Consider the following 20,332-nt stretch of genomic DNA (forward strand, 5'->3'; position numbering starts at 1 on the left):
TATATATATATATATATATATATATATATATATATATATATAAATTTTGACAGATCGTTACATTTGAGTGAGTATTGTCCATATTTATAAAGCTCGCAGAAATTGGTTTGTGCAGAAATGCTCATTTTCACGCTGTGTCAAGGAAAAAGCCGAAAACAAACTGACCGTGCGACACATTTCTCATACATTTCTCATGCATTTTTAGCCAATTAAACATTTTGTTACAACTTTGCCATCCAAATTACATTCTAACCCTAGGTAAGCATAACCTTTTTGTGCCAGCTGGGTCTGAGTACATAACTGAATGTAAACAGAAGTTTATTTCAGACATTTCCATTTCCTATACTAAGTTTTTTATCATTTAAATGGGTTTACATTTCATATTTCATTTATTACTTGTTTCTCCACACTTTTCCCAAGCTTGCCAATGATTAACAAAACGAAAATCATGCCTAAGCAATTTCAAGTCAATCACAGCTACGTGTAAAGGAGATATCTTTACGAAGACCTTGGTGTGTGGGGGAGGGGAAGGGGCGCCGCAATAAAGATCTATGAAAAGTGTTTTGGGAAAGGAAACAAGTTAAAAATATTGATGGAGAAACAACGTCCTGTAGACTTTCCATCTTCGAACCTGTTACGGTTTCGGAAGTTCAGAAGGAGATTCACAAAAGCCCTTCAAAATCATGTCTACTAGATCCTATCCCAACGTATCTTGTGAAGGACTGCATCGAGGAGCTTGCTCCATTCATAACCAGACTTATAAACCACTCTTTGTCTTCTGGAGTAGTACCGGCGGCATTCAAACAATCGCATGTCTTTCCTCTCCTGAAAAAAGCATCACTGGATCGCAATGACTTCAATCATTACCGTCCCATTGCGAACCTGCCTTTTATTGGTAAGGTCCTTGAGAGGATTGTTGCTGCCCGACTGAGGTCACATCTTGACGATAATAGTCTATTTCCCGCAATGCAGTCCGCTTATCGCCAATGCCACTCCACTGAAACAGCCCTTCTAAAAGTCACTAATGATCTGCTGTTAGCTATAGATAAAGGACATGAGGCTGTTCTGATTCTGTTGGACTTCTCTGCAGCATTCGACACGATCGACCACACCACAATGATACAGCGCTTCCATTGCAGATACGGGTTTGATGGAATGGTCCTGCAGTGGCTCAGTTCTTACCTTGAAGATCGAACGCAGGTTGTAGCTATCAACAATGTGCAGTCTAACCCATTTCCCCTTCCATGTGGAGTACCGCAAGGGTCAGTCATGGGACCACTCGACTTCATATTGTACACCGGACCTCTGACTGATGTCATCAATGCTCATCAGGACATTCAGCACATCATGTACGCTGATGATACGCAGTTGTATGTCATCTTAAAATCTAGTGAGGTTGCAAGTGGGATGTTAAAACTAGAACAGTGTATATCTTCTGTGAAATCCTGGGCTACTAGAAATCATCTGAAGTTCAATGGTGCCAAGACTGAACTTATCCATGTCACATCCTCATTCCGCAAGTCATCAGAGCTCCCAAAGTTTGAAGTTGATGGGGCTGTAATCAAGCCATCGGAATGCTCTAAGGACCTTGGGGTTGTAGTGTACGGTAAACTCTGCATGAAACAACACATCCAGAAGATCTGCAGAGCTGCTTCATTCGGCATCCATAGAATAGGGAAACTCAGAAAGTACCTCGACAAAAATTCCACGGAGAGACTGGTCAATGCATTTGTTACTTCGCAGATTGACTATTGTAATAGTCTCTTGATCAACTTGCCTGCATCTCACTTGTCTAAGCTCCAGCACATCCAGAACACAGCCGCACGTCTAATCACACGCACAAGAAAGCATGAGCACATTACTCCTATTCTTCGTTCACTTCACTGGCTTCCTGTTCCACAACGTATTCAGTTCAAGATTCTTCTTCTGACCTACAAGGCTTTCAATGGACTCGCACCATCATACATCAATGAACTCATCAAGCCCAAGACGCAGACCACTTCCATCCGGCTCCGTTCATCATCATCAATTCACTTACATCTAGCAGCAGGTCCACGTACTAGGACACGCTACGGTGACCGTGCTTTCTGTGTGTGTGCCCCCAAGCTTTGGAACGATCTCCCAGTGATAATCCGTGATTCTCCTGTAGGCACCTTCAAAATCAGACTCAAAACATATCTATTCAATGGACTGTAGTTCGATTCACTGATTCCATGTCACCCCATCTGTTTTCTTTAATTACTGATAATGCAATGTAATCTAATATAATGTAATTTAATGTAATATTATGCAATTGTAATGTAATATAATTTATTATGCTCTTCATAATCCTTATACATGTATTACGTTAATGATATAAATGTTAAGCGCTTAGAAACTAATGTAATAAGCGCTATATAAATGTACATTATTATTATTATTAAAAAGGTATTACATGTATATCTTCAAATCAATCTTCCTAGCTGAAGTCAATGTGTTCTTCGTGATTAATATCTACTTTATTCATATAACTAATTCCAAGTTCTGTGCAAATCATTTTCCACTAACTTTTCAAAAGTAAGTGGAGCTCACTCAGGCGGAAAGATTTTTTAACAGTTATATAAGAAATTATAACAGTAATTTATTCACACTGTGCTGCACTCGACCCAGGTGAGGTAAATGGGTACCGGCAGGAAGTAATTCCTCAAAAAGCTGTGCGCACCAGAATCGGTAGACTAGCTTAGCCGGGGTAATATCGGAGCGCCTTGAGCACCTAGCAAGGCGGATACGTGCGCTATACAAATCCTATATTATTATTATTATTATTATAATCGTCATTTGCTTATAGAGATCTGTACCAATGTTTAAATGTGGAAAAAGCTTCAGGATATTACACATATATGATTTTCCAGGATTACATCTAAGTGTAAACTTTTTTTTTTGATACGCACTGTATATATATATATATATATATATATGGCAAGTAACACCATAGCTTTTGTAATGTACATCTAAATATACTTGCGTTTCTTATAGATAATATCAAATAAAAAAAATAGAAGATTGCAAAGGATGATCTTAAAGTGTGTGTTTCCGCGTGATGTATATTTGCGATAAAGTAAGGAATACAGAGACCCAACTAGAGTTAGCTACGCACATATGACATCACGTGTATGTATCCCGATACACGCTGTTAACAAATTTGTTTTATTTATAGTATTTTATGACGGATGATATTGTATAATTTACATTGAAAATCACATTTTGTCAAAATGGAAGAAAATGAATGTTAATTTAAATGAATGATCCGGGAAATCACCACAAGTGTTAATGATTATCCAAGCTATACTTCTTAATTACTATTCATTTGCAGATTTTCAGTTAAAATAACAACACATCATAATCTGGGACCAGTAGCATCAAAGCTCAGCGATCAATCGTTGGCATAATTCTTACGATTGATCATACAAAAAACCAATGAAATCAAGCATAGGAATCACCCCAGAGACCAGTTGCTAAGCTTTATGTTACAGGCCTCTGGAAATCATTTCCATTGCAATCGTGTTAATTACCATCTAATAAAATATTCAACAAATATACAAGGAAGGAAAAATACAAAGATTTGACATAAGAGGTGAGGGGGGGGTGAATATATAAGTGACAAGATAAAATTGTTATTAGATCCCTATCATACTATCATGGGGATTCAAATAAAAAAGTGTTTTGGCAGCGAAATATGGGTTAACTTAACAACGGAGAAAACAAATGATTAATAATTTCGGAGCATTACAAGAAATGCATCTGTACACCATGGCGCGTACATTTGCCACTCTGTACAACATAGCGAGATCTCGGGCAGCCCATGACCTGTTACTACGTGTGCTGTAATGGACAATCGTCACCCCCTTGGTTCGAGACAACTTGACCGTCAAATGACCTTCATTTTGGTATTCCTGTAAAGCCAAGGTCCGCCGCGAGGTGAGTGGGTGCAAGTCGCGTGTGTGTCACGCGCTATTCAAAGGTCAGCCGAGGTCACGAGACGGCTTCGTTTTCGAGTTTTTGTGAGGTTTATTTTTTTATTGCCGTGCACAACGCCGTACGCGGTTCGCATTGAGCGTTGGCACACGGCTCGGTTCGGGTCGCATTGTTGTCTCGACCCCCTTTACTCTTGAACCCATGCAGACAAAAAGGGGCCCATTTTAGGGTGACTTTTCTTGCGCCTGTGCCTCTATTGTAAACCCGCATTTAAGAATTTAAAAAAGTGCAACGGAAACGACAACCTCCTGAACTTGCATCCAACCCTGGAAGAGTTCGTTTTATATCTAGGACTGCATACGTTATCGAACGTCAAATATAAATACAACACAGTTAAAAGGGTATTGCGAAAACAACTGTCAAGTTTCGGGTTTATACATAGTGGTTCATACGTTACAATTTCAAATTTTAACCCTAATTAGTGCAGTTTTTTTTTATTTGATAGACCAATAACATAATTTGAATTTTTCGTGTTATAAGCATAGGACTTTCCTTCTTAATTCTGGATTTCTATTTTCGGTTTAAATATGAGTTAGACTCAATTACTCATTTGCGAGAATATTGGAACTCTTATTCAAAATTTGATTTATGGAGAATTCACTTTTGGGTCGCACAAGGTTTATTGGTCTATCACCTAGAGGTAGAACCTATTGCATTGGAAAGGAGGAAAACTGGAAGAATCATTTTCAGTTATCCAGAATTCACAAGACTCTTCAACCAGTCATCATTCTGCATATTGTGTATGATAGTTTTAATATCTATGTTTATCTCCAGTTATGAAACAATATCAATACAAGATGGTGAATAATCCACTCCTGCCTCATTCTTGTCAAGATGCATTTGGTAGCCCCTCCTAAAAATACACCAAAATATATTTGTAGTGCAATTGTGAGGGAGAAATATGATAATAAAAAATAAGTTCATATTTTACACGTAGACCTACTACAGATAAATCTCTGATTGATTTATGGCACGATGTGGATTAGAAAAATCAGTTTCGTCGTCACGTGAAAACAGGGATATAATAGGTTGTCTTGTCACCATTCAATGCTGGTCATGGTACTTGAAAAATAAAAACGATTTCTGCAGCTAACCCTCTAACAAATTGTTATATGAATATCATTTTTCATTGTTATATCATGTGTCAAACATTTTTCGATAATAATGAATTACTACTTCCCTACCGAGCCAACGACACGAACGGGGCAAATACAAGCTCGGAAATTACAATCTAAATCAGCTAGTCGATCAGATAAATACCCTCGATTTTGTTACAAGAATTCAATAATTGATTATTAGTTTAAATTAACAAGAACTGATAATTTATTTGATTCTCATAGTTGATTTGCGAAGCAACGCATATAGAATCATTGCCAACATCTATAGCTACTCACCTGATCATAGGCATCGGCACCTCGATTTTTCCAAAATAAAACACGCTCGCTACGACCAAAAATATCCAGCTTTGCTTCTCACGAAAGATAATGAATTATTAATCGTCATAATGATTTCTGTTCTGATCAATTATTCATAGACCAGTGGCCTCACAATGCTGTGGAGATAGTGGAGAAGAAGGACATGCAAATTTGAGTACACTTGCGCAAGAGCTCCGGAAGGCCCGTCGACGAGCAGATAGATGTACCATCTACACTGCATCGACGGACCTGACGCGCGAGCGCGCTGTCTGCGCACACACGAAATCGTAAGCTGCTCGTCAAGAATACCTTGCGAAATGTGAGGTGCAGGCAGCACATGAAAAACATTACTGGATTATTGTTGGTGCAGTTTCACGAGAGATGAAGATTACTCAGACATGAAACCCATGTTTCATTCTTTGACATTTATGTGCCTTGAAAATACCAATATTTTCTACATATTTTTAATTCTACATATTTTTAATTCTACGTCCTTCTTTTCCCCATGAGTACACAATGTTTTTTTTCCACCAAGTCTTTGCTCGAATAAGTCCATGAGGAGACACACTAGCATACCTGATGCGAGAGCAGGACAGTTTGGGGGCAGAGGGGCCTCTGGCAGAATTTCGATGACTTTTTTGTCTGGGAATTCCGAAATTAATGTTGACCTTTCTTAGGATTCTTGTCAGAAAAAAAAAGAATAGCCACTCGTGAGGCGGTTCGCCAATTTTCTCGTACGACAAAAAATGTTCTAAATGTTCTAAATAAACAAAAGCTCAAACCTAACCTAAAAGCTAAAACCTAACCTAACCTAACCTAACCTAACCTTTCATATATATTTATTCATATATATTTTTTCGTGGGAAGCTAAGCTGGATATATATATACATATATAATATATATATATATATATATATATATATATATATATATATATATATATATATATATATATATATATATATATATATATATATATATATATCTGGGGAAGAGATGATGTTTCGCATTAAAGCCTCTTTGGCAACTTGATGAGGGATGGTGATGTGGTGTTTCGAGCAGTGGATTCAATGTGTGATTCTGTCCTTTAAACTGCTTCGTCTGTCTTTCTATTCAATTAGATAATGATAAGTACAACAAATAGATATCATGGTCGGTTGTTGCAAGACAAATGAAAGACATATCCCTTATTTTCTTTAAAATAAGACATGTGCATTGTTTTTCAAATACCAGATACATACTTTCTAAATTACTTTTTAACAGTGTTACAGCCTCGATCTTTGAATCTTTAATACATGTACTTACTAATCGAAATCGATCCGTATTCGATGGATACCCCGACTCCCTTTTCAAATTCAATATCCAACTCTTTTTTTAGACTCCTTTATTCACATTGTGTTTTATAAATAGTTTTTCCCATTGTACCTAGGCTTTCACCAAGCTTGCTTATCCAGCATCTCCCGATTTCTTCACTATGAAGCATTCACATTAATCTACAGAAGCTTATTTCTGTGAGAAGAGTACGTCTTGTTTGCGACTGGCACTAATTCTAACGAGCCGCTGAAAGCATTTAGCAGACGAATCACACACCGACAATAATGACTTCACATCAATATTCATTTCTTTAGACTGCTGCACTGATATATAATCTATAATCGCCTGTTATACCACCGTTATTAATCATTTTCATCAGAATAACCAGGTCGGGTCATAATAATTTTTGTGTTATTAGAAATCTTATCAATATGAATTACGTAAATTCCTTCAAATACTCGTCAGATTACTATCCTGCATGTCATAGGAACTAAACAGTAAAGTTCTCTTAAGTATAAATACGTGATTATTTTTATATAACAAAACAGAGCTGCGATGAGCAGGGGTGTGAGTGGTCACAAATAAAAAGATCTGAAAAAAGCTGAAGAGTGTTGAAAAAGTCTGAAATAGAAAGAGCTCCCATACTTTTTGTACAGAGGAAGGCCAAAAATAAGCTGAAATTAAGCTGAAAAAAAAATCTAAAATCAGATAAAAATCTGAACTCTCACACCCCTGGATGAGGGAGGGGTATATATCATGATTATGTTTACTTCGTTTCCTTTTATATCAATAAAATACAAAACTGCAGTTTTTTTTCCATGAAAAGCAAGGAGAGGATATATAGAGGTAGGGGCAGTTACATATCATTCCTCTTTCTTTGATGGAAATTTTAAAGATATGAATAATGAAATGAATTATACCGGTGTATAAATGTTATATAAATACAAAAATGAATATCAAACATGTATTATCATTGATTCGAATCTATACTGTAGAAGCGGAAAACGGGAGCCAGTCTTTTGGAGGAAACATCATATCACGACTACTCGGTTAATCAGATTGTGAAGTGAGGGAGAGAGAGAGAGAAAGAGAGAGAGAAACGAGCGAGAGAAGAGAGGATGGGAAGGGGGGGGGAGTCTTCATCATCTTATGAACACTGTCAATAGCGATGCAGTCAGCTCCTAATATCAATAGATTCCGAGTCGTATTGGATCATTTGAAATAGACACTGATGTCCTGCACTCGAAACCCAATCACCGTGACATTTGATGTAAAAAATTAAAAAAAAGTCAAAGAAGTTTTTTTTTTAATGTCCACGACGCCTCCCCTCCACTGCACAATATCATAGTGTTCTCCGGGTTCGTTGCATCATTCCCTAGTAAGAAATGAAATTGAGTTTAGACATAAGACTAATCATTGTTTCGATATCGATTGACATGATTGAGTTTGATTGGAACAATTGTCGAAGGAATATGGGAGCTAATATTGGAAGCGCTTTGGATCTATTAATAAGGCGCATATAGCTTTCGAGCTGCCAAATGAAATCACATTCGATCCGAATTAATTTCCTGAGATGAGACATGGGCGCTGTATAGAAATGTAGATGCATAATTATGTTAGTATTGTTAGTATTATTGAGTTGAATTAATAGGTAATAACGACATTAGTCGACTTTGGATTATAATCAGTAAATATCCGGCTCTTTATCATGTATGTATATAAAACAAAAAACAAGTAACCACTCCTTTTTTCAAAATATCATAATTTTTAAATATTTTTTTGCAAAATGAAATAAATAAATAAATCGAAAAAAAATGGGGGAAATGAAGATACTCAGAAAGGAAAAATCGAGATGCCAATAGAGAGACAGGCATAGATAGGGAGAGAAAGAGAGAGAAAATAGAGAGGGGCAGAAAAGGAGTTTGTTTTGCGTCATCTTCGTTACACTGTAAAAAATGAAGTGCTAATTTAGCACTTACAGTGCTTGTATAGTGACTGCACTACGAGTGCTGATTTTCTAGTTTAAATTTGAACTAGAAAATCAGCACTCGTAGTGCTGTCACTATACAATCACCGTAAGTGCTAAATTAGCACTTCATTTTTTACAGTGTACATACACACATAACAGGTACTTATATAGCGCTTTACCAAAAATATGATCAAAGCGCTTTACAATGAATAACTAATAATACTAATAATGAAATAACATTAAACATCACTTAAAAAAATATCTATCTACGGGGACTGGTGCCTGATCTTAATGTCCTGTTCACCCGCAGTTTAAGAAACTTGCCCAGAAGGCAATCCGGCAGGTTCTAAAAACACCAGGCCTAAGCTAAACCCTAACATAAAACTAACTTACGAAAGAGAACTAAGCGTAAATATTTAAACCAATAGTTACACCAAAAAATCATATAAGGAGAAAAAAATCAATGAGCAAATAAATGTGTTTTAAGCAGAGATTTAAAAGTTTTAAACTTGTCAGCAGATCTTAGTGTTACAGGCAGTTTATTTCATAATTTAGGCACAAAATTAGCAAATGCTTTATCACCATATGAACTAAGACTTCTTCTGTGTTTAAGGAGGTATTGGTCAGCATGTGATCTAAGGAATCTAGTATTGCCCATATGAATATAATTACTGATTATGTCTGATAGATAACCAGGAGCTTCCCCTCTACGTGCTTTAAAAACAAGAGTAAGAATCTTTGTTGCAAGCAATCCATAGGAGAAGATATGAATAAGGATTACGAATAATAAAAGTGAAAAGAAAAATATAAAGCTATATCGGTTTCTTTAAAGGACAAGTCAACCCCAACAAAAAGTTGATTTGAATAAAAAGATAAAAATCGAACAAAGCATAACACTGAAAATTTCATCAAAATCGGATGTAAAATAAGAAAGTTATGACAATTTAAAGTTTCGCTTAATTTCACAAAACAGTTATATGCACATCCTGGCTGGTATGCAAATGAGGAGACTATGACGTCATCCACTCACTTTTTCTTTTGTATTTTATTATATGAAATATAACATTTTCTCCTCATTGTCAAGTGATACAACGATTTATTCCTCCCTGATCCTGTGGAATTATCATTGTTTAATACTATATATGGTTCAGTCAAGTTGGTCCTTATTGTCAAATCTATAAAAATGAAATATTGTATAATTCAAACAATGAAAAACAAAAGAAATAGTGAGTGATGGATATCATCGACTGACTCACCTAGTTGTGCATATGACTGTTTTGTGATAAATAAGTGAAACTTTAAAATGTCATAACTTTCTTATTTTACATCCGATTTTGATGAAATTTTCAGCACTATGCTAGTTTGATTTTTCTCTATTTATTCAAGTCAGCATTTTCCTGGGGTGGACTTGACCTTTAACAGTTCTTGATATCTTCCTGTGTAGATCTCTGAATAAAGTTTAAAGAGAGAGAGAAAAAAAAGTCTTTTTAGTTGACACTAGTTTTAAATTGACATGTTGCGCGTAAACCGAAAAACCTTGGAAAAACGAAGGGTCTTTGACCATTTTGCGGCAGATAATTTTTTAAACGTCAACGCCTCACATTCGACAACACAACCTCGCCCCCAGGCTAACTTCATTATTGGTCACTGCAGAGTAATAATATATTCACATCTTCTCTTTCTTTTGCTCAGAATAAACCCTTCTTTACTGATGTTTTGTTTTTGTTTTTCACCAAGCCCCTCTGGCCCAGTCGATAACTCCGTGGAAAGAGAATATTCTTGGTTGCAGGGTATACGCCCAGTTTCTCTTCATCAAAATTTATTTGACCACAGCCATATCGATGATGTGAGAAAGAGTTAGGTCCACTGGTCATTCTTGGTCATCTCCCACAGCACGGTCACGAAAGATCTACCCTGAAAGCGGTGGCAAATAAAAAAAATATGAATCCACTTCTCTTCACTTAATATAATCCTGTTAATTTGCATTCATATTAAGTTCGAAATCGCTTTTTCTGCCTGAGGCGTTGACAAGGCATGGTACAAAAGTCAGCCGCCCCATCATCATTAATATTATTAATAATTAACGATCAATTAACGATTAATTTTTGTGGAAAAGATAGTAAAAATATAAATTGGAAAGCTAAGATTGACATTGTTTTCGTCTATCCAAATGAGATATATGCAGGAAGCTGACATATTTAATGCAGTCGGTCTTATAGCGAGGAACAAAAATCATATTTTGCTACAAAGAGCGTCATGTGATTAGGTTAATCACGTCACTGGTTAATCTCTTATTACTCGGGTGCCTGGATCGCGCAGAATCTATTAAGGTATTTGGTGAAGCATGGCGTGCCTTAAGAGGGGTCAGTCAGCGGACAGAAAACTGAGGTAAAATAATAATAGCTGATGAGGTTTGAATATAATATGAACAACGTGCACCTGGAATTTTCTTTTTCTTCAGAGATGCATTTATTCACGAACACTATGCGAGAAGCAAAGTGAATCAGAATAAAATATTGTTGTCATATTTTGTAAGTGCTTTCTTCTTGTTCCATAATTCGCTATATGGAACTCCAATTCGAGTATTTGTGCTGTGAGGCGGAGAAGACGTTGGTATATCAACGTCTTCTCCACCTCACAGCACCAATACTCGGATTGGGGTTATTATAATACTCTCGGACGATACTCCGGTAAATGGGAGAAATATGGGGGCTTGAACTTAAGTGGATATAGGAAACGAATCTAGAGTGCGAATTGGCGACCAAAATTTACAGCATACATTTTACATCAATATTGACCAATGCGATTAGAGAAATTTGTTTGCAATTAATACTCAAGTACATGTACAGCTTGACGGGATAAGGCCAATGGGCGATAGGATGGCCCCTGGTAGACATGTTTGAATATTTAAATAAAATCATCATAATCACTATCATTATCATTATCATCATCATCACCACCACCATTATCATCACTTTCATCATCATCGTCATCATCATCACCACCATCGTCATCATCATTAAATTCACCATCATCATTAAATTCACCACCATCACTACCATCATCATCACTATCATCATCATCACCATCATCATCACTATCATCATCATCATCATCATCATCATCATATTCACCATCATCAATATCACCACCGTTATCTGATAACCATCACCATCGAAAGCATCATCAAAATTGAATGACAACCACCCCTAATTACCACCACTACCACGACTACCAAACACCATCTCCACCAGCAACGTCATAATCAGCATCATCTGTTTCAACAATCCATTACCCTATTGTTCGTTTATCCAACCAACTCCAACGACACTTCAATTACCATCACCCCAAAACACCCTTATCAACTTTTCTATTTCACTCATCAGCTGGCCACCTTACTTCATTTATCATTCATGAGTTTCGACCCCTTGTCCAGGGTGGTCTATCTCTTCTCGGCCATGTCCCAGGTCTCGACTGAGAGGTGACGAAATCGCGGTCAATTAGCGGACACGGTCAAAGTCAGCATAGATACGAGGAAGGCACGTGGCAATACGTATTAGGAACATAAAGTGATGTTGGTTGGGAAACATCTGCTTGATGGCGTTCGAAGTCAACTTTCCAACATAGCAATTATTGAAATATAAAATAATCAAGGTGGTGTAATACAGTATATTTGATGCAAATAACTTTGATGACCGCAACGATCTATAGTTTTCTACTACCGGTCGTGTGTCGTTTGGTAAGCATTACTGAATGGCTGCATTGAGGCATAGAGCTATTTTTTGAGGGAAGTGAACCGACAATTTTGGACACATTTTAGAAAAAAAATCTGTGAAATCAGAACCAAGCTCCAAAGCGTCATACAGTACACGGCTGCCATGAACGAAGGGGAGAATTTGATACATCAATTGAAAATTGCGTGATGTTCACAGCAAAGTGAAATGAAATGATTATTACGTTTTAATAAGAAAATGAGCACATTTTACTCGACAAGATGTGACTTGGGCTTAAGTGCACTAACATCATACACGTGTATAAGCTTCACAAACAAGCCGAAACTGGCGACGATACACCACCTGATCACGGCCATAGTTTCACACATCACGTCTGAAGTCATAATTATTCTTGAGCCAACACGTACCACATACACGTGACGCCCAATAAATTAACATTCAAAGACACCATGAAATCACATGAAAGTGAAATGTTCTATTTTGAAATCAGAAACAATAGACATTATAAGGGTCTATTAAGGTCTGTTTCCGGAATGTAGACGTCAAAATGATTAAAAATACTCACTCGAATGCGGTTAGCCGACCCCAAGTACCATTACCGCTATATCAATTATCATTTCCTTATTATGTTTATATGGAGAGGCGAACCAACCACGAAAATAACTGATTATTTATTTATTTGGCAAAGTAAGTATGATCATAGTTGTGCCTCTCATACTTAATTACTTAGGCATTATGGGGAGATGCAATTAATGACGAAATATCGGTCGACTATACGGCTTCAAAGTTTGACTACAAAATTCTGTATGATTTAAAACGAAACCAAGGTACTGTGTATACGTAGACAGTTGATTATTCTAAAAAGAAGGCCTCATAATTATGTGAAATTGGCCTTCTTTACCCAAGAGTATGATATGATAGCTGGAGACCAACCGACCTTTATCAAAATGAGATGTGCATACTAACATGACCCCCTTGCTTTCCTATTTTATCGTACTTACATCCTGATTCTGATTAAGGTTGAGGTTCCATAGCCGTGTATTTTAAGGCATCCATATAGACACGTGTATGTCCGGGGTTCGATTCTCGACAAGGCGGCAACAACACCCCGAGCAACGCAATTTCTATCGCTTTTTCTATGCACTTCTCTTTTATCATTCATTTAAATAAATGAAAAATATAAGGGCATTGTTGATAACGACGCATGCACGTGTCAAATGTAAAAATGATGAATAAATGGATAGATAAATGAATTTAATGTATAAGTGAATACATAAATAGATAGATAGTTAGTTAGATAGATAGATAGATAGATGGATAGATAGATAGATAGATAAATAAATGAATAAATAAAAAATAAACATCAATAGAAACAGATATCCTTCCCACATGCTCTTTTTATTCTACGTCGAGAATTTCACCGACCCCCCCCCCCCCATATCCCAACTACATGGAAAGAATCGAAGCGTTCATGATTCACCGATCTCTATCACCATGGATTGAAACGAGGATCGGAAGAAAAAAAAATGAATAGGATAGATCAATAGTGGTTGCGATAGAAACTAACACAATACATTCATATAATGACACACAGGTCATCCAAAGGGTATCAAACTCGCTTCGTTGTTTCACCAAGACCGTTATCAAATAATTTATTAATGAGTTCGCCGATCATGTTCGTAAAGAATAGACATGCGGCAATGATGAAAGGAGGTTAATGACTCCAAATTACAATGACTATAGGCTGGTCATGACTTGAATTATCGAGGAATAATGCTATATTTCACCACCCTTTCTCGTCTAATCAACTTTTATGCATGTTCCCCGTGATACAGATTACAACCATTTTTAGTTTAGGTTTATAGATAAATGAAATTTCGATTCTAATATGAACAGAGATAACCAGCCATTTTCGTCTCCTTCACCTTTTTTTTTTTTACATTTCTGTCCATTTGTTAACGTCTTGACCAGTGGCATAATTAGCCTCCCCGAAAAAAAGAGCAAAGATGAGGTGGCGTATGTGGGTAAATTTGGGTTTTTTGAAATGATATAAATTATTTTGATATAATATTAAAGAATACTGTTATATTTCCACCTTTCAAATTTATTTCTTTCTTTTTCTCCTTAACTCCTTTTCTTGTTTTTCTTTTCGTGGGACTTTCACTTTGGAAGGAGAAGCCCCCCCCCCCCCATCTGTACGCCAGTAATTCTTACTTTTCTCATGGCGAGTAAGATAAGCCTAAATTCCACAAACAATGATTCGATTTCATTACCCTAATCGCTGACACATATACGTATGGATAGATCATAATTTATTTGTAGCTGAAATGATTGAGGTACTTATTCTAGTTGTTCGTAAAGTCAAGCATAACTTTCCATAGCCCTATATGAAAACAGTCCTCAAGGATTAAATGGGATATTGGTAATGGCGACGAGAAGCGAGTCACGGCTAATTGCGATGGCTATTTCCCCCAAGTGACCAGGGGCCTGCCCATCCAACACTTGTACGATCACGCCATCGGTCACCCGGGGCTATGTCAAGCGACTGACCGTCTGTCCTTTCGTTCACTCGCTCGGTCATTAGAACCCCTCGCTCTTCCCCTCTCTCTTCTCCCTCGCTCCTCAGCTCATTATTTTCCTGTCTTTTGTTATCTTTCTCTCTTCTTCTTCTTCTTTTCTTCCTCTTCTTCTTTTTCTTCTTCTCCTCCTCATTCTTCCTCCTCTTCTTCTTCTCCTCCTTCTTCTTCCTCTTGTTCTTCTTTTCATTCTTCTTCTTTTTTTCCCTTCTTTTTCTTTTCTCTCCCTCTCTCTGTTTCTGAGATATCCTCTCTCTTCCTCCCCCTTCCTCCTCTTGTTCGCACACACACACACATACCAACTCTTCTTCCCCGTTCTCTCTCGTGCCTCGTGCAATTTACACATACTTTGCCAACCTACCTTTATCATGTTCATTTGGCAGAAATAAAATTACATGCAAAACAAGGGTAATCTTTAAAACCAATTGTGTATATGTTCATCATGGTTCATAAAAGGAGTATCAAAGCTTTCGACGCAAAACGGTATCTGATTCTTAGATGAGCAGGCTATCACCGATACATAATATTGGACATAAATGGCGTCCAATGGCGTCCTATGGTACTCTTAACTGCACTCTGTCACCAAAAATGAAACATTGATATACTTGATATATTCATATTTCATAATGTGTTTCCTTTTGGCTGATGATATATTGGGCAAGACATGATATTACAATGAGCTTCTGGTATTCCTACATATTTCATCCTACACCAATCTAATTAGGCTACTTATTGGAAACTAGGTTTGTAATTTTCATCAAGTACACAATTCAATTTGCTTACTATAATGTGACGATGTTTTTGGATTTGATTTCAACATTCGTTTCTATCCTGAGATATGAATGTAAAATGGAAAGAAAAGTGAAATATATATATATATATTATACTGTGTATAAGAATATTCTAATAGGAGGCTGCACCCTACAAGCTCCGCTTTTTAGCAGCCACTTCCATACCCAACCTGTTTGTATAAATACGGTTATCTTGATTATTGTACATATAAATTTTTCTTGTTTTACGAATCAAGATGTATGGAACAAACATATTGTGAACGTTGGAACTGGAAATAAATGAAATCGAATTAAATGAAAAGTGAAATCAATTTTTGTTTAAAATACATGTATATGTTACAGTCACACCACCGAAACCGACTCCAGACCGATCAAAGCTATCGCGATATGTCCAATGGCATGGAATGTCACTTCGGTCATTTGCATCCCTAAGCCAGATAATGCATCGCACTGCATATTACCAGTAATGACTTCAAATCGTTTGTCTATATCATTACCATCATGATAACCTTATTGTAATCCATCAAATACCAATTGGCATAATTGCAGAGGGGCTCCACGATTCACAAGAGGCGGCACTTTGAAATGAATAGCAAAAAAGGTTATCATCATCCCTCACAGAGAGCATTCTCCCATGAACAATTTTTTGGACGAGAAAGCAAGCCCCCCCCCCCCTCCAGGAAAATCGGTGGGGGGCTCACTCCTGGATCCGCATGTGCATATTATTTAATTTATAAAATCATAAATAATATATCTTCAATTAATTTCATATAAATGTGAAATAGACACACGTAATTGATTTAAGTGGATAGAAACTTTCGTCAACTCTAAACATATTCTAAGTGTTTATAGTTATCATCATCGTCATCGTCAAAATCATTTATCATTTCATCTAATTTCACAATTACTTTTATTATCATCGTCACGAGTATTATCCACCTCAAAACCTCTTTCATATCATAATCATCCTCATCCTCATCATCATCATCATCATCATCATCACCATCATCGTCATCATCACCATCATCGTCATCATCATTATCACCATCATCACCATCACCATCATCATCATCATCATCATCACCATCCTCCTCATCATCATCATCATCATTATCACCATCATCACCATCATGATCATCATTAAATTAAGCATCATCATCATTATCATCATCATCATCATTGTGCCAGAAAAACAAAAAAGTTGCGTTCTTGGGTTTCGATACATCCTGAATATAACGTATCAATATACTTCGACATATTCACACAATCCGCATTGCCATTTCAAAACAGATTTTCAAAAAGATTTGTATATCTTGTCAACACGGCATTCGATATGACATAAGTGATATTATCTACTATAATACATAGAATTCTTTTCTTAGAACCCGTGACGGAACCCCAAAGATATATCTTCCCGCGTCAAGAAAACTGGACTCTCACTATTTCTATCATCAATCATTCAACCAACCGGAACAAGTAAATGTTTTATTGTCTTTTTTTTTAATACGAGATGAGATGAGTCCATTTATTGGGAGACAGAAGGGCGTTAAGCTCTGCGGTAAATAGAGTGATGCAATGACCTTTTGCTACTCAACTGATAAATGAGTTTCAATATATATATATTATTGATTGGGCAGCATTAGGGGCGACCAAAATGGAAGCGAGAAGAGTCAGGGTGTTGTTGTACAAGAGGCCCTTATTTGATTTTGATATGAAAAACACCAAGTACATGTTGCATACCATACACAGGTTGAATCGAGGTGCACAAGACTGATGGCGATGATGATAATTATTATAACAACAACAACAATAATAATAATGATAACAATAACAAAATACAATACAAAAATAAGAAGGCAACGACGACAAAGGGGAGGAAGGAAAAGAAAAGGAATATGATATTAAGGTGAATGAAGATGAAGATGGGGAAAAAGATAAAAAAGAAAGATGATGAAAAAGAAAAGGAGAGTGGACAAAACAGAAAGTAAAACTGACATCTTAAAATAAAAGACAATGACCATTCATTCCACGGTCAAATCCAGATAACTCCAAATGCGTTTCTGATAATCCGTTCCGACTCCTGTCGTCTTGGTGCGTTTAATTACATTGAAATTAAATTAGAATGTAGGTCAAATACACATGCAAAGCTCCATTTCCATTTAGATCTCAACGCCAGAGTCATGGACAGTCGTGATAGGTGTCTATAGTACGTTGATGTGTCGAGCTTGCCGTAAACAAGCCTGCCAAGGTCCAGAATGGCAACGGAGGAATCCCGTGCAAATCCAATAGGACGATGAACAAGCTTACAAGGTAAGGTATGTATATTGCATATACCAAACACATTGTTCCGATCAATACAATGTGTTCAATCACTTGATTCACTGTAAAATTATTATATTAATATAATTTCAAACAGTTCTGCGTTTGTTACCGTCTTGCTACAAATATAATTGCTTATAATTGCTATCACTTAATTGCACTTAGTAATTCCTACTTGATTTGATGTTGGCTCTTTACTGTCTTGCTACAAATATAATTGCTTATGATTGGTAATCACTTAATTGCACTTAATTGCAATTGCAATTTCTACAGTGATCTGATGTCCGCTCTAACGTACTCAAAAATACAAAGAGACACCTCTAGATCTCAAATTCATTGCATGTCTTATTATTCTTATAATTACGACAGCGCATTTTTTTTTTATTACAGCTACATAAAAATCATAAACGCCTACATGATGCCTTTCCAACATAAGATGACGTACGTAGGTAGACCAGAGCCATTATAACAAAACCAATCTCATGCTAGCACTGGATATTTATAGAGTATATATATGAAATACTGCGAAAAAATCATCTGAAAACAACAGTGTTTTCATATAGCAAAAAATTACAGACCTAGTATTTTTTTGTGTTTGTGCGTAAGAGTGTTTTTCGATTTCTATATCGGATTGATTTCATGAATTAGACAAAAAGCAAAAACAAAAACCAAACACGAGAAAAAGAATAATTCATGGTAATCTCATAAGCTTCGAACACTATATCAACACAGTGCCTCCACTTACCTGCTAACTGGAGCCGCTTGCGATGAGCCGGGAGTTGGACCTCTAGCTCTCGGAGAACTTCAGGGGTGGGATCCATGGATGCGATGTCTCTCAGCGTCTGATAGCTGCCACTCATAAAGTTGGAAAAATAATAATCCAGTCCGTTTTCCCGTAACCATAGAAACACTTCGCACTCCTCCGAGAGTTGATATGTTTGGGCTGATTGGAAATATAATAAATAAATCAATATAGATATATATATCAAAGGTAATTTTAAAGTAAGGTCTTACAAATTTGATTGAATCAATTCTATGCAGCGGTTGATGAGTACGCGAAGAGGAAGATGATCTATGCATCCCCTGCAACACGCGGGAAGGATAGAGGCGATCCTCGGCTAAAAACGTGGCTGGAATACGAAATAACTTTTAAGTTTCATGAGTGCAGACTAGTTGCACTCTTGGCTAGTTCTGATTAATGCATGATAAACGTTGATTTTAAAACCAGGCGTACTTCTGTATCATAGATTTAGAGTACTCCTATTCTGCCTCGACTACATTACTATCCATCATTTTCAAAAATTAAATGGAAACTGTACCATACCCTTATTTACATTAATACGATAATTTCATGCGAAATATAAAGGTCTACAAAAACAAAAACAGGAAGCAATTCAATGACTGATTCAAAATAATAATAATAATAATTATAACATTTGTAGGGCGCTTAATACAGATGTTTCTAAGCGCTCAGTTTTCTGCCTATCAACTAAATTACCGGAAAAAAAAAAAAAAAAAAAAAATAGAGTAATGTCTTCGGGTAACGCACGCATTATAGACACATTTTCAAGAAAAAGTCTGCTTACAATATTATCATTGAGATATAAAAATGCAGTGGGTATTGTAACCCTCCTATTCCACTATTCCAATCATCGAAATAAAGAACGTAGTTTTGGAGTGAAAATTTAAAATCCCCTCCTTTTTCCCGAGTATATAAGCGTATGTACTCATCCATAATTATCAACGAAACACACTGAATTCAGAAATCATCAAAGATGCCACGATTGTAACAAACTCTAATATAACTCATGTAACTCACATACCTGTTTCAAAATCGTCTATGCATCTGTAATAAATTTAATAGTTTAAAATATCCATGCTGATCAAGCTCTCACAAACATTGCGATACATATACTGGAGTAAAATGATACCCATTGTAATAAGTGCTTTCTGACGTCATAACCGTCTTCATCCGCGTTGTTTTAATGTATTATATACGTAATCTTTCTTAATATTGTGTACAATATGATCAATTGATTGACTGATTTATAGTTTCACATTCCACCAGAAGGAAACACATCTTGAACAAATTAGAACATGATGAGAATAATTACATTCACAGTTCAACAAAGTAATAAAGTTGCGTAACGTAAAATATGAGGAACCTATTGAAAAGCATAGTTTGTAATCATAGGTTCCC

The sequence above is a fragment of the Lytechinus pictus genome, unplaced genomic scaffold (assembly GCF_037042905.1).
Source record: "Lytechinus pictus isolate F3 Inbred unplaced genomic scaffold, Lp3.0 scaffold_25, whole genome shotgun sequence".
NCBI lineage: Eukaryota > Metazoa > Echinodermata > Echinoidea > Temnopleuroida > Toxopneustidae > Lytechinus > Lytechinus pictus.